At 42.0% G+C, this 14,170-nt stretch overlaps 1 pseudogene; it reads right to left on the minus strand.

The window, feature by feature from the left end:
• Positions 1-3,526: 3,526 nt before the first annotated feature.
• On the minus strand, positions 3,527-9,590 carry LOC101569814 (annotated as a pseudogene).
• Positions 9,591-14,170: the final 4,580 nt, after the last annotated feature.

Raw genomic sequence — 14,170 nt, forward strand, 5'->3', positions numbered from 1 at the left:
TTTTTTTTTGGCAGAACTGGGGATTGAACTCAGGTCCGTGAGCTTGCCAGGGAAGCACTTATTCCACTGAGCCATCTCCTCGGCCCTATTACCTTTTTTAAAAAAATAAACATTTACTTGAGAGACAGTATGGTAGTAATTGGTATGTCATGACAAGCAGTACATAATTAGAAGACCAGAATGGTAGGGTCAAGCTTGGAATGCCTGTCATTCTGAAATCTTACTAGTTCCATAAAGCATACATGAAAAACTTATTTTATTATTTGTAATCACACATACAGATAGAGCTGTATTCTTTGCTACAAAACCCACTTACTCAATTATGCCATGAAATAAATACAACTTTTTTACCTCTATATTTTTATGAATCTTTGAGAGCATTTTGTACCATAAAAATTCATACAAAATAAATGTAATTATCACATCTTCTTCAAATTCTTCCATTTCTTCTTTTGCTTTTGACCTGTATATCTGTAAGTTAATTTTGTCATACATCAAGTTAGAAAGAGCAAGTTGTGTGGTTCTCTTTTTCTTTTTTTTATTTTTATTTTATTTTGTGTGTGTGTGTGTGTGTATGGTTCTCAATGCAGATTTTCCTTTAAAGTATTGGGAAAGGTGATAGATACAGCAGTTACAAGACATTTGTTTCCATCTTGTTGTAGCAGGCCACTTTGCTGTATCACACTGCTTTGCTTAGTAGATCTTAATTGCTCAAACTAAATGCCTAAATCCCTCTTTATGTGAGAAGACGGAAATTTAAAAATAGTCAGCATCCTTAAGGAAAGGAAGAAAATTTTCTAGTTAAAAAGTTAAATGATCTAACAGCTGTAATAAAATAGATCCAAGCAAAGCTCTAGTTATTGGCAAAACAAATTTCATCAGGGTGGGAATGTTTGGCGCTGAGGTAGATGATAAATTCAGGAGCTGAGATTTTGGATGTCCTAATGTTTGTTTTGCTTTTAAAAATCTATAAATGTAGGGCCAGATGAACAATTCCAGTAACTTAAGAATTTGGAAAATCTCTTTTTCTGTTGGCATCCAATAAGAAGTAAAATCTCAATTGGGATGATGGAGTCCAAACTAAATTCAAATGTGAGAAGTCTATAAATCATAATGCCAGGACCTACAACCCAGGGGATGCTGGCCATTGGCTGTGGTTTGAAACTTCAAGCCAATGTGGCCACAAGACAGGAAGTCTAACAGGGCTTGAGGCATTTCTGCTGAAAGAGCAGCCTCCTCCATAAGCCAGGAGTGACACAGCCAGAGGAGGCAGACCTAGGATTCTGGCTCACAGAGACAGAGGAGGAACGAATGCCCTGAAACCCAGAAGTAGGCACCTCTGTAACAGTCTTCAGGGCATGTCTTCCCTTGTGCCAGAGAAGCCTGAAGGGACAGGGAGTGGGTAAAGGTATCCAGGGAAGCTGAAACTGGCTATCCTTGTCCAGAGGACCAAGAGCAGATAGGAGGCCAGGGATATTCTTTGCCAAGGCACCCCAAAGTTAGGGGTTCTTAAACCACCAGCTTTTAATGTGAAGTATGAACCTATATAATGTGGGATGTTAATACTAAGCTAGATAAAGGCAAAGTCCAAATGGTTGCCTCGACACTGTTCTTAGTGGTGGGATAAGTAGTTGAAGTACTTCTCATTTGACAAACTATTATTAGGTGTCTCTTGTGGCCCAACACTGTACAAAGCAGGGTGGGTACAAAGACCATGATAGATTCAATGTCTACCTCACAGAGCTCGTAGGTTAGAAGCACAGGCGGACTGTAGGCAAGTAATTGTAGAGCAGCATGATGTGCGGGTAGAGATGGGCGCCCAGCTGTCACTCAGGAGCACAGCAAGGGTGAAGGGCAGCATCTCACAGGAGGGATGGTGGTGGCTGGAAGGGGACTTGTTCCGAAGCTGTTTGTGCACCAGAAGGTTATTTCGTATTTTGAATGTGTGCTCACTTGGTGTGGTAGAAGGAAAGGGTTTGGCACCAGTAGGGTTTTTGAGCCTCTAGACTTGAATGCAAAATTTAGTAGAGTGTCAAAAACAAATGTCATCAAAATAGTTTCAAAAATCAAAACTATGGGAGGAGTTCCACAATGAACAAAATGTCAAAATACTCAATAAAGACTGGATCAGTGGTGAGTTGTACAGAAGGTATATGGGAAAGGAAAAATCAGTGATATTGATTCTGTCTTTGTATAAAATTTTGATAGTTTTCAATCATCATTTTTGGCATTACTTTTGAGTTTTAAAATATAATGGTAAATATTTTTATTCTGCTAAATGAAATAAACCATCTGTAAAAGGCAAATACCATGTGACCGTGTTTACCTGCCGTCTAGCCACTTCCCATCACGGAGCCACCCACATTTGGTGAAGGAGAGTTTCATTTTGTCCCACCATTTCAGTCCAAGACAGGAACAGGACATCAGGGGGTGTGGTAGAGGGTGTTCACCCGATGGGCTCCAGGAAGCACAGAGAGGCTGGAAAAGCCGGAGACGAGGTCCACCCCTCAGGGTCATACCCTCAGTGACCACCTCCAGCCCAACCTATCTCATAACACACATTCAGCTATGGAGCTCAGAATGGATGCATCAATGCATAGGTCAGCATCGTACCCCCAGATCCAACCACATGTAAGACCTTTGGGGGACAATTTAGATGTGTACTACAGTGCAGCAGTGTGCTGGAGCTGGCAAACCTACAGGAACAGGAGAGCAATGACTCATCACTAGGACTGGAGGGAGAAGGAGTGGTTTGTGATGCTTGGGCTTGCTCAGGGGCTGCTCTGAAGATTGCTAGTGGTGACAGCATACTCTCAGCGAGCCAGAGTACTGAAAAAATTGAACTCCCATCTCTGTCTCCATGGTTTCATCTCACACCATTAGATGTAGGAAGGTATTATCAGTGTTAATGTGGAGGGCTATGGTAAGCCTAGAAATACTAACGGAAGAGTCCCGAGACTCTTTGCAAGGACATACGTTGCTGAGGAAACAAAGAACATCACATGCATCATTTGTCCTCTTTTCGTTTTGTTTTGTTTTGGGCCCTGGGAATCAAACTCATGACCTCATGCTTGTCAGGCAGGCACTTGTGCACTGAACTATATCCCCATCCCTCATTTGTCCTCTTAACTGCAAGAGAGACCATCTCCAAAGGACATCATACCCAGATTTTTTTTTTGGTAAAAATTCAATCTACAAGTTATGCCAGCAGGGGGCACTGCTACCCTTTGTAAGCACAATTTGGCTCTTCCCTGAAGACAGTGACATCTACATTGTGAACCAAAGGTGGTCAGGTTTGATGTTCATGACATTGTAGTTACAGGCCTAAAAAGAGAAATGTTATGTTACGCTATTTTACCTACTTTAAGAGTCATATGAAGCTATTTTGTTTAAGCAATCTGTTTGCTCTATAGAAATATCCTCATTTAGTCTGAGAAAATCACCTTGTGAAAGAAAACCTACTGAGCACTTGAACAATGATTTAGTATGAGCCAAATTCACACATCAGATTAGGACCATCTGAGCTCTAGGGGTCGCAGGGACTTGGCTGAGCTTTCTCTGTGACAGCAGAGACAAGTAAAGGAGGTTGAAAGATGATTGTGATACCTGAGTGAGGGGACTTTTCATAACTTGCACATTGAGTGTCAAAATCTGCTCTCAGCTGAAGCCAGGCCTTCAGAGACACTACAGTCAATAGGAAGTTGAAGAGTAGCAAGTGTCTTTATTTGTAAGGATGTAGTTGTTTCATGTTTTTCTCTGGGATACTTTTCTGGACTTGAATTGTTTTGATTTTTAAAAATTGGAATGCCTGAGAAGTGTTTGATCCTGGCACCCCATTATTCACTTGGGTCTTTGGTTTCTCTCAGGGTTATGTCATTGTAGACTGGAATAACTGGTGATGTCAGCAATCACATGCCATTCTACAGACCTTAAGGCTTATCTTAGTTATGGTATCCTTGCTGGGACAAAACACCTGACACTGGCAACTTGAAGAAGAAGAGATTTATGTTGACTCAGTTTCTGAAGTGTCTGTCCATGCTCAGCAAGCTCAAGGGCAGAGACTACATGGTGGAAGGATTTGGGCAGAAGAAAGCTGCTTGTGTCACAGAAGGAAGGAAGCAGAGAGAGAGAGAGAGAGAGAGAGAGAGAGAGAGAGAGAGAGAGAGAGAGAGAGAGAGAGAGAGAGAGAGAGAGAGAGAGAAGAGGAGGGGAGGGGAGGGAGACACACCCTTCCTGGTCACGCACTCAGTGACTCGCCTCTTCCCACAAGAACTGCCTTCTAAGAGCTCGTTAGCAATAAGGCCACAGTGATTCAGGCGCCTTTGCTTTTGGAGAACATCTACACAGAAATCATAGCGGGGCTGCTTGGCTTACTGAAGTTGAAGCAGTGGCTCAATGACGACTCAGCCTCTTGCAGGGAGAGGGTGGCACTTCATTTCCTGGGCGGCTTGTGTGCTGAAGGCCTGAAGGGCTTGGCCTCCTGTTCATTTTAATACAGGCAGGTGCTCTGATCTGCTTCCGGTAACCTTCCCTGTGTCGCTCTCAGGATACGGCCTTCAACGTGGAGGAATACTGTAAGTGGTGTTCAGGAAATAGAAGAGAAGATGAATTCAGGCTGCCTTCTGAAGCTGAATGACACAAGTGGGGAGGACAGCAAGGCATTCTCTCTGATGCTCACTAAATGTCCTTATTTCTGATTCAGATTTCTGAGTCTCCACCAACATTTCTAGGAAAATATCACTCTTAGTTCCTGTTTCTTTAGTCCTGGGCTAATATTAGCACCTCAGATTCTTTCATACAGTGAAGATTCACTCTCCTGCTATTTCAAGTTAAAAGAGTAAGTGTTTTGTTAGAACTAGGTCCTGCAACTTGAAGGGTGCATGGAGTAGCTAAATTATTAACTCACTTTGCAAAAGGCAAAGGTTTCGTGTTATGTACAGAGCCTCCCTCAGAGAAGATCTAGGAATCCTTTAGCCTTGCAAAGCCCCTGTGGGTTTAGGAATTTGCCTCCCATCTCAAAAGCCCTCAGAAGTCAGGGAGCTGCCAGTGAGCATGTGGGGGCTGGAGGAGGGGCTTGGCTGGCTGAGATCTGCACCTGTGTCTTAGCCTCCACAGAAATTACCACAGGTCTCTGTTGGCTTGGGGGCCTGAGTGAGGCAGCACTACAAACACCAGCTGTAGGCAGATGTGGGGATATTTGGAGGGAAGAGCTGGGTGGGATTGATTAATGTGGGTGGGGCCAATGCAAATTCAACAAACCAAGCTTGCTGCTGACAGGAGAGCTGGTGTTTGAACACTGGATGACTTCGTGGAGGTCTTTAAACAGAGTAAGTCCCATGTGTCTGGAGGGTAAGTGGGAGGTCTTCCTTGAGGCTTAATGTGGATTTCACGAGTCTCAAAATCCTTTTAGTATTCTGATTCTATGGTTGAGATTAGGCAGATACATGTGGTCACAAGTGAAATAAAATTGGCATCTAATACAATGATTTATGTTTTGTATCTTTAGTTCTTGCCTGTTTGCTTCCAAGTGAGAGCTAATCTTTTTTTTTAATAATTTCTTATTTTCCTTTCAATAGAGTTGGTGTTTATTGCAATTCTTATATTTTATTTATTTATTTATTTATTTATTTATTTATTTTTTGAGGAACCAGGGATTGAACTCAGGACCTTGTGCTTGCCAGGCAAGCACTTATTCTACTCAGCTATCTCCCCGGCCCCACGAGAGCTCATCTGTTGTATGCTACAGGGTTGATCCTTGCCTATCCTCTATTTCAAAGACTGTGTAGAATTGATTCTCTTCATCTTGGCTTTAGTATTCTCCCTCCACATAGAAACATTTATTTTGAATCTCTTTTGAAGACAGGAAAGGGACTGAGAAAATTTACTATTCAAGGATATTACAGTACTTGGAGCTCATTCATTTAAGTCTCCACCCCCAATTCTACCAACAGATTATTTTTGCTGTTAACATTTTAAAATCACCCCACAAGAAACAGCAGCAGTCTAAAACAAGTAAAAAATCCAAAAAGTACCTTCCAGAGACTTTTTTCTTTGTAGATACTTCTTGCTTGGAAGAAAAGGATCTCATGATTTGGTGGAATATGTTTTGAGTACCCAAGGAAGGCCTCCTTTTCAGGGCTTACACTGCAGCCTCTCTCAATATTTGAGTTTACTCAGAAAAGAAAGGTGAACTGCATTTGTTCCAAGTAAAATATACATCTGTATTATTCACTCTTGCACCCCTGTTCCATTACAAACAAATACTGACCTTGTCCTTTTGATGTGAAGCCAGGAGGGGTGTGAAATAGAGCAAAGAGAATAGTCTAATGCAGGAACACAGACATTCCATGCAACAGAAACACAATATTTAAAAGGAGTAGAGAAAGGTCCCAAGTTGATCTTTCTAATTCATACTCTGAAGCTGACCTTGGGGAAGGAAACTCAATAGTTGTCAGTCACTATGGGAAAATTACCATGTTATTTCTGATTGCCAGTTAGATCTTTTCTCCCTAGGATCTGTTTCTTGGAATTCCCTCTCTTTCTTTCTTTTGGCCTTTGGAACCTCTCTTGAGAACCTCTCTTGGAATCTCTCTCGTGTGTGTGTGTGTGTGTGTGTGTGTGTGTGTGTGTGTGTGTGAACTTTTGACCTAAATACTAGAAACAGTTTTCACTTGGATACTGGTTGTTCCTTCTTTCACTGAGGCTGCAAGCTACTTACTATTTGTGATTTTCATTATGAGGTGTTAAAAGAAACTTGAGTGGTGGAGAAATCTGCTTAGCACTACATGAAAAGAAAGAAGGGGACAAAGACTGGGAGAAGATGAACAAGGTGTGAGATTTTGATGTCAACTGAAAATCATATGTGTAAAATGTGTTCTCACATGTAAAATGAAGTAAGAAGAGGATTAAATGAAGTAAGGCTTCCCCTATCATGTAACATATATTCTCCTAAAAATGAAGGCATTATAACATTTCATGCCACACAAATGATATTATTACAGGAAAAATCAAGTTGGGTAGAACATTCAATACCTTAAAGTAGAAATCTAGCGATCGTTGCTTTTCTTTCTCTAAGAAGCTGTATGTCTGACCCTACACGAGCTGGAGTCATGAGGTGCTGGGTTCTGCCTGGCCCTGAGGTTAGCACCCTTGATCCAAGATGGCACCCTCCAGCCTGACTCCAGCAGACGGCTATGGCATGTTCAGCCCTGGGGTCGGCCAGTGGAGTACATCATCTTTGTCTGTGGCATCACCACCATTCACCACCTCTTTAGGCTTGTTCAAGAGACTTTACAGCCCCCACATTTCTTTCTAAATAGCTTTAATTTTGCTGTATTGCCACTGATGAATGTCCTTAGGCCTTTGAATTCTCATGGTAAGACAGATTCTCCTGGTTTCTTTCTAAATATTTTATTGTTTTAAACTTTGCAAAATTGACAGCTTTCTCTCTTCATTAGCTATTCAGATTCATCTATTCAGGTTGTTTCAGTGAGTAATTTTGTGAAGAAAATGACACAAATGTAGGGGGACACACTCATAGGACAACACACACCAGTCAAGAAGGGTAAGCAAGAGAGGCGTAAGGGTCAGTGCCTTCAAGGGGTGAGGTCTTGCATTTTACTCTGTTCTCTTAGGAGGTGTGGTTCAGTCAACTGATGAAAAATTGCATATGCAACATTGTGACCTGAGATTGTGCTCTTATTTGTACAACTGATATGAATAAATTCATGCCCGAGCAACATATTTGTCACTGAGACTATACATTAAACATCTCAGGACCATACCAGACATATAGCATGGTTAACACTCAGTAATTGCCAGAAAATGTATATAAACAAACAACTTTGTAAAATTAATAGCTCAGGTGCTCTCAACAGAATGGCCAGGGTGAGTCCTGGCTCTGAGCTCTGGCTTTGCCACATGTGAGTGGTGTGACTGCGAGCAATTTGTTCCGTGTTCTTAGCTGCCTACTTTCATATCTGCAAAATGAAGCTATTAGAACCTACCTTTCTTCTGTGCCTATTGTAGGAATTCCTACCTGTGACTTCTAAATAATAAAGCAAATGAGAGGCTCTTTGAACACTATAAAGCACCGTAGAAATGTTCGGCATTACTACCATCATGGATCTAAGAGGAAGGTGAAAACTGTTTGCAGATTTAAAAAGGACATTTCCCTCCTACTTGTAGGAGGGAAATTTACTTTCTGGTTTTCACCTCAGTGTAATAACAAGCAACATGCCTTGTGTTATTTAGTAGACACTGCAAAAATTTCTTTGTGTGTGTCTGTTCATTTTTGCAGGTGTCAGGAAGTCTCTACCTAGGTCCTGTCTTAAGCCAACACAGGGCAGATTTGACGAAGCACTGTAAGCTGTGCTTGTTCCCAAAACTCTATCCCATGGGCCTATGCATAATGCCTCAGATTCCTCTAAGAGTTTTCCCTGTTGCTGTTTGCTTTTGTTTTAAATTTGGGCAACTTAAGAGAAGTGGAGGTGAGGTGGTATGACCACGAAGCAGTTCACTTTCCGTGCGGTCACACAGAACCCTCACATTGAGCTTTCCACATTGTGAGCAAGCCCTAGCCGAGTTGAGAGGTGGTATGAGGTTCTCTAATTGATGTTCTGCTGAGCTCTGCAGCCCAGCACTGGTGCCAGACCTGGAGGTGAGGGTACTTCCCAAAGATGCCTGTCTGAGCTGTTGAATCACTCTTCCCCATGTTGGAGTCTTCCTAGCACAGGTCATAGAAATCATGCACAAAAGATTAGCATCCCTGCTCTATATAATAAATTTCTTTTAGATAGGTGGTTCACATTTTATTTTTTCAGTGACACATTTACAGTGGAATATAAATGAAAGGACTACTTGCACACCAAGCCCAGGTCCTTTAGGTGGTTCAGTCAGTGAGGTAAGACCTCTCGCTGCCTCACAACAGAAATGTCCACACCTTGATCCAAGTTCTAGAATTTTTCCAGCTGTCAGCTCACCAATATTTTCTTCAATATCCTGAGGTATTGGATCTCCATACTAGTTGCCATCTATCTGAACCATTGGTGCATGTGCACAGGCTCCTAAACTTTCCACCTCTGTAAGAGAGCAAAGTTTGTCAGGTGTAGTCTCCCCAACCTTTATTCCCAGCCTTTTCTGAATGGCCCCAGGATGCTGTCAGAGTCTCAGAGTATGCAGGGTGTCATAGTGCAGAACTGCATGTGGTACTTCCCAAGTGGCTTTTGGTTGTCCAGTGTATAAAAAGTTTCTTCATGTACTCTCACTGGAGGTACTTGAAAAACTTCTGCAACTTCATTCATAACAGAGATGGGCAGCCCCCCATTTTGCCTTTCAGTTAAGCCCAGTACTGGAAGCACTGCTGCTGTTCTATGCCCTCCTGGATGGTTCTTCACAATTGCTTCTATCCACTTACAGTTTTCTGGGGTGAAATTAAACGGTGAATCTGGATTATTCTCAGGACTATCTCTGCACACAAACAAGGTTCCTTCAGCACCATTTTGCACAGCTGTCTTATGTGAATTCCTTATCTATCTTCCCCATAGGGCAGTGAGGCTGGCTGCCCAGACTTGCAGCTCTAAGGAGAACATAGTGGCTCAGCAGTTCCCTTTCCAGGCTGCACAGCTATGTAAATTTTTGAATCATAGAGACCATTAGCATAGATGAATGGTTGCTCCATACACCAATTTTTTGTTTTTTTGTATTTAGTACAGGGGTTTACGGGATCTCACTACACAGCTCAGACTCACAGTGATCCTCTTGTTTTCAGCCTCCCAAGTGCTGGGATTACAGGCATACCACCACACCCAGCCTCAGTCACGGTCTCAGTGCACCCCAGGGGTGGGGCCAGCACGGCCTGTTGGGGCTCGGATCCCGGTCCCTTCGTCTGCCTGAGCAGCACATTCCTAATTTTGAGGTGAATTGTTATGTAGAAATATGAACAACAAATATGGACCTCAAAAAAAATTACACTATTTTCTGAGCATGCTAACCTCTCCCCAAACACAGACAGATTTAAAGTCACATGCCTATAAAATAAATAAAATATCCTTGATTATATGCTAATAAAAACAATAATAAAGTCATGTTGTAAAGCATTTATACCTGCACCTAGATGCAGACCAAAGTTTGAGGTAGCTAATTTGAAACAATTCCAGGCCCAGCCTCAGACCATTCGGTCAGCCTGTCCAGGTGTAGGTTCCACAAAGTAATGCTCAGAATTCTAAGGGTCACTCAGAGGTATACCCTGACTAGGAAATATTGAGTCAGAAAATCTACAGGAGCCATAAATATAGATATGGTTGGATTCAGGCTGACAATTATTGATGAGAACACACAGGGTGAAGAGGTGTGAACCTTAAGCATTGATTAAACGTTGAAACTGGCCTTGAGCTCAGTCTTTCAAAGCGTATTTCAAATATGTTAACAAATGACCAATTTTGCTTGATTACTTGAGTGGGCTGATCAAAGCATGGCATAATCTGGCCATACTTACTGTTGGATTCATTTTGTCCCCAATGAATTAACCCAGGTTGTTATGTATTGAAGGGTACTGGCCCCACAATCTTGCAGAGTGGATTAGCAACCTTTAAAAAGAGTTTGAAAACTAATATGCTTTGAAATTGAATCAGCATAGAATATCAGTGTCCCATACAGAATCCTTCTGAGGTGCAAACACGCAGACTATGATAAGTTGGGGTTACCTCTAGAACTCGTCTTACAAGCTCCGTCTTGAACTTCTCCCCTTGGCAAGCACGGCTGGTCACGTGGAGGCCGTTCCCAGCCACACGTGGTCCTTGTTAGCACTTCGTAGCTCTGCTTCTCAAAGACTAATACTGGCTTGATTAATTGGATGCTATCAGCAGCCTTGGAGTTGACAGCAAGAACTTGTGACCACCAACTGAACGCCGAAGGTGCCGTGATGTAGCGTAAGGGTTCTGTTTACAGTACCTCTGTTTTATGGTGACTAGAGTTGAATGTGTGGACTTTTCCCAGGGTAGTAGGTGCCTCTTTAATGATTCCCTGTGCTAAATATAATTGGGCAACACCTTTTCCATTTAAAAATTCACTTTTTGAGAATATTTAGAGCCTATGGCAAAAAGGTAAATGCTGACTTTATTTTCTGTAAGTGGTGAGTGGAGAGCTGAAAAAAAGTGAGTGTGAACTCCTATTTTTGCCACCTTTACCAACAACTTGACGGTTGGCATAGATTGGGAAAAGGAGTGTGGAATTCAGCAAGATCTGAGGACTTTATGTGAAGGAGTACATCAGGGAGTGCATGCTACTTAAAACATGTCTGTAAGAAGGGAAATTAGATTTTCCAGTTCATGGGAGCAAAAAGTGGTTAGGTTGGAGTGACCAGAAGAAACTCTTTGCATTAAATATATTGATATGCAGTCGTGGGTTACATTTGAGCAGAACCCTGTGATTAGCAGTGAAACAAAAATGGGTGCTGTTTGGAGATGTATGCCACAGCAACAAGCTGCATCCACATGGATGCCATCTCAGCTATGTACATGGGATGTCCTAGATGCATGAGGGTTTATGTGCCTCTGGCTCCAGTAGACCATAAGCTGGGCCGCAGTCCCACAGGCTTGGGGGACTAGGTCCTGAGAGGCTATAAAAGTGAAAAAGGATCTGAATCTTGCATTCCCTTCACTGCTGGATAAGAATATCAATACTACCCTAACTGGGAGAAAATACTGATTCTTGTGGGAAAAATTCTTTCAACTTAATTTAAATTTTTGTATTTTAGGGAAGGATCCACAGGGCGTTCAGGGTCTCACTACTAGATCGGACTCGTAGTGATTCTCCTGTTTACAGCTTCTCAAGTGCTGGGATTACAGGTGTGCGCCACCACACTCAGTCTCAGTAGCCATCTCAGCACACCCCCGCGGGTGGGGCAGGCATGGCAGGCCTGGGGATCGAACCCCTGGCCCCTGCACCAGCTTGTAGGTGCTTTAATCCAATGAGCTATTTGGCTGGCCCTTCTTACTTTTTAAAATGTATGAAGTATAGCTATACATACAGTACATAAACAGATATGCAATAAATCTATGGCATGAATATTTCATTGGGAAGGTGGTAAGAAAAAATAACTTAGAAAAGCCTTCTTAGGAAATAATAATGTGAACAATTTAGGTGTGCTACTCTAAATGAAGGGGAAAAGTTACCCCAGAGGCCACATCTGAACATGTCAGAGCACTTTCACTATGTGGAACATTTTTTCCCAGTTCTGAAGGCAGAGCTTCATGAGTGGGGACGTGACCAGACTCTCAGGACCAGCTCTGGCATTTCCCTCCTGGCATCCCCAGTGATGTTCCGTGTATATTTAGAGCAATGTCTTACTTAGAACGGGCCTACATTTAGGGTCTGTGAAAACATAAGTATATGGTAGATCCTTCTATGTGTCTGCTTGCCAGGAGATAGTGAGAAACAGTGAGAGCGTATGGGCCTCTCACCTTGAAGGTGAGTGGGTGGATAAAACCCAGAGTAATTTTCCCAAGCCTCACGCACTTCTGAGTGAACTGAGGCCACGAAGTAGCCAGAATCTCAGGCAGAGGTTTCATGGCTTCTCCTCAGCTTTCTCTCAGAGTCACGAGACAGTTCTTTGTATAGTCACAGGCCTCAGACTCCTCATATTGCCCTTCTCCAGGGACTCTGCTGCTTACAGCATCATTAAGGAACTGGGTTGACCCTAACTGTAGCAACAGCTACCCACCCTAAAGGGTCAGTGGGTTCGCTACAATTTGCAGCAGCACCAAAGCTAGCTTAATAAAAGGGAGAAAGTCCTGCCTCCCTTGGGGTCTAGTGGAACCTCTAAGGAGCAGGCAGGACATTCTTCCCTCCATTTCCTTTTGCTCTTTCAAAGTCTTTGTGTCAGATGACCTTCTCCTCCTAGGACCTAAACATCCCCAAGCAGTTAGAGATACGCGGGGCTCCCGCCCTTGGGCACACTGGCTCCACCCCCAGCCCCACGCCAAGTTAGACTCCTCAGAGCCCAGGTTGCACCTGCATGCCAACCATGAGTCAGCGGGTCATGCACAACTGAGCAGTGGTTCCTGAGAACCCAGATGCTCTTTCCCTGAAAAACACTCATTCACTAACCTTTAGCTTCAGGTTCCCTGGACTTTCAAGTATTAATCTGTAACCTGTATCACTTAGAAACTTTAAGCATCCAAATTGAAGTAATAGGAAAGTGAAGTTTGAGGAGCTTTTAGCAAAGCATGAGATATATTTGTTTTATTTTATTTTATTTTTTAAAGAGAATAAACAATGGTAAAAAAAAAAACCTCATTAGAAATGATACAGAATTTCACTAAACAGAATTATAGGAATTTCACAATGGTTGCTGTATTGCATATTGTTGTCTTCAAATTAGTTGCTTAGATTACCAGACATAAGCATGTGAAATTGGTCAAAATTTATAAAAAATTAAAAAGAAGAGAGAAAAAAATTAATCATTAACTGCTCTTTTCAGCACACTGGCAGAAATTGGCAGTACAATTATCCAAGCTATCCTGTGTATATACCTAGATATTTCTTTCTCCCTTCTTTTTTCTTTCTCTTTTCCTTTCTCTCATCCCATCTTTCCTTCCCTCTAAACAGTTTCTCTCCCTTTCACTGTATCTATTGTACCTTTCAGATTTTATTTACTCTTTCAGGTTCTTGCATTAGTGAGACAATATGATGTTTACACATGCGGGTTTGATTTATTTCAATTGTGAGAATGGTCTTCAGTTGCATTTACTTACCTATAAAAGCTGTGGAATTACCTGTTTTTATAGTGAGTAATAATACTCCACAGTATAAAATTATCACATTGTCTTTATCCATTCTTCAGTTGATGGGCATTTGGGTTATTTCTAAGATTTAGCTATAACAAATTACGTTCCTATAAACGTGGGTGCACATATATTGCTGTGGTATCATGTTTTCAGTTCTTTTGGAAAAATACCCAGAAGAATAGTTGGGTTGAATGGGATCTCCAACCCTAGCTTTCTGAGGAATCTCCACACTGATTTCCACAGCTGTTGTACCAGTCTGCACTCCCACCAACAGTGGAGGAGAGTTCTTTTTTTTTGCACTCCCCCTCCAGCATTTGTTATCAGCTGATTTCTTTCTTTCTTTTTCTGTTTTTTTTTTTTTTTTTTTTTTTTTTTTTTTTTTT

Source organism: Octodon degus, unplaced genomic scaffold, assembly GCF_000260255.1.
Source record: "Octodon degus isolate 3935 unplaced genomic scaffold, OctDeg1.0 scaffold00022, whole genome shotgun sequence".
NCBI classification, from domain to species: Eukaryota; Metazoa; Chordata; class Mammalia; order Rodentia; family Octodontidae; genus Octodon; species Octodon degus.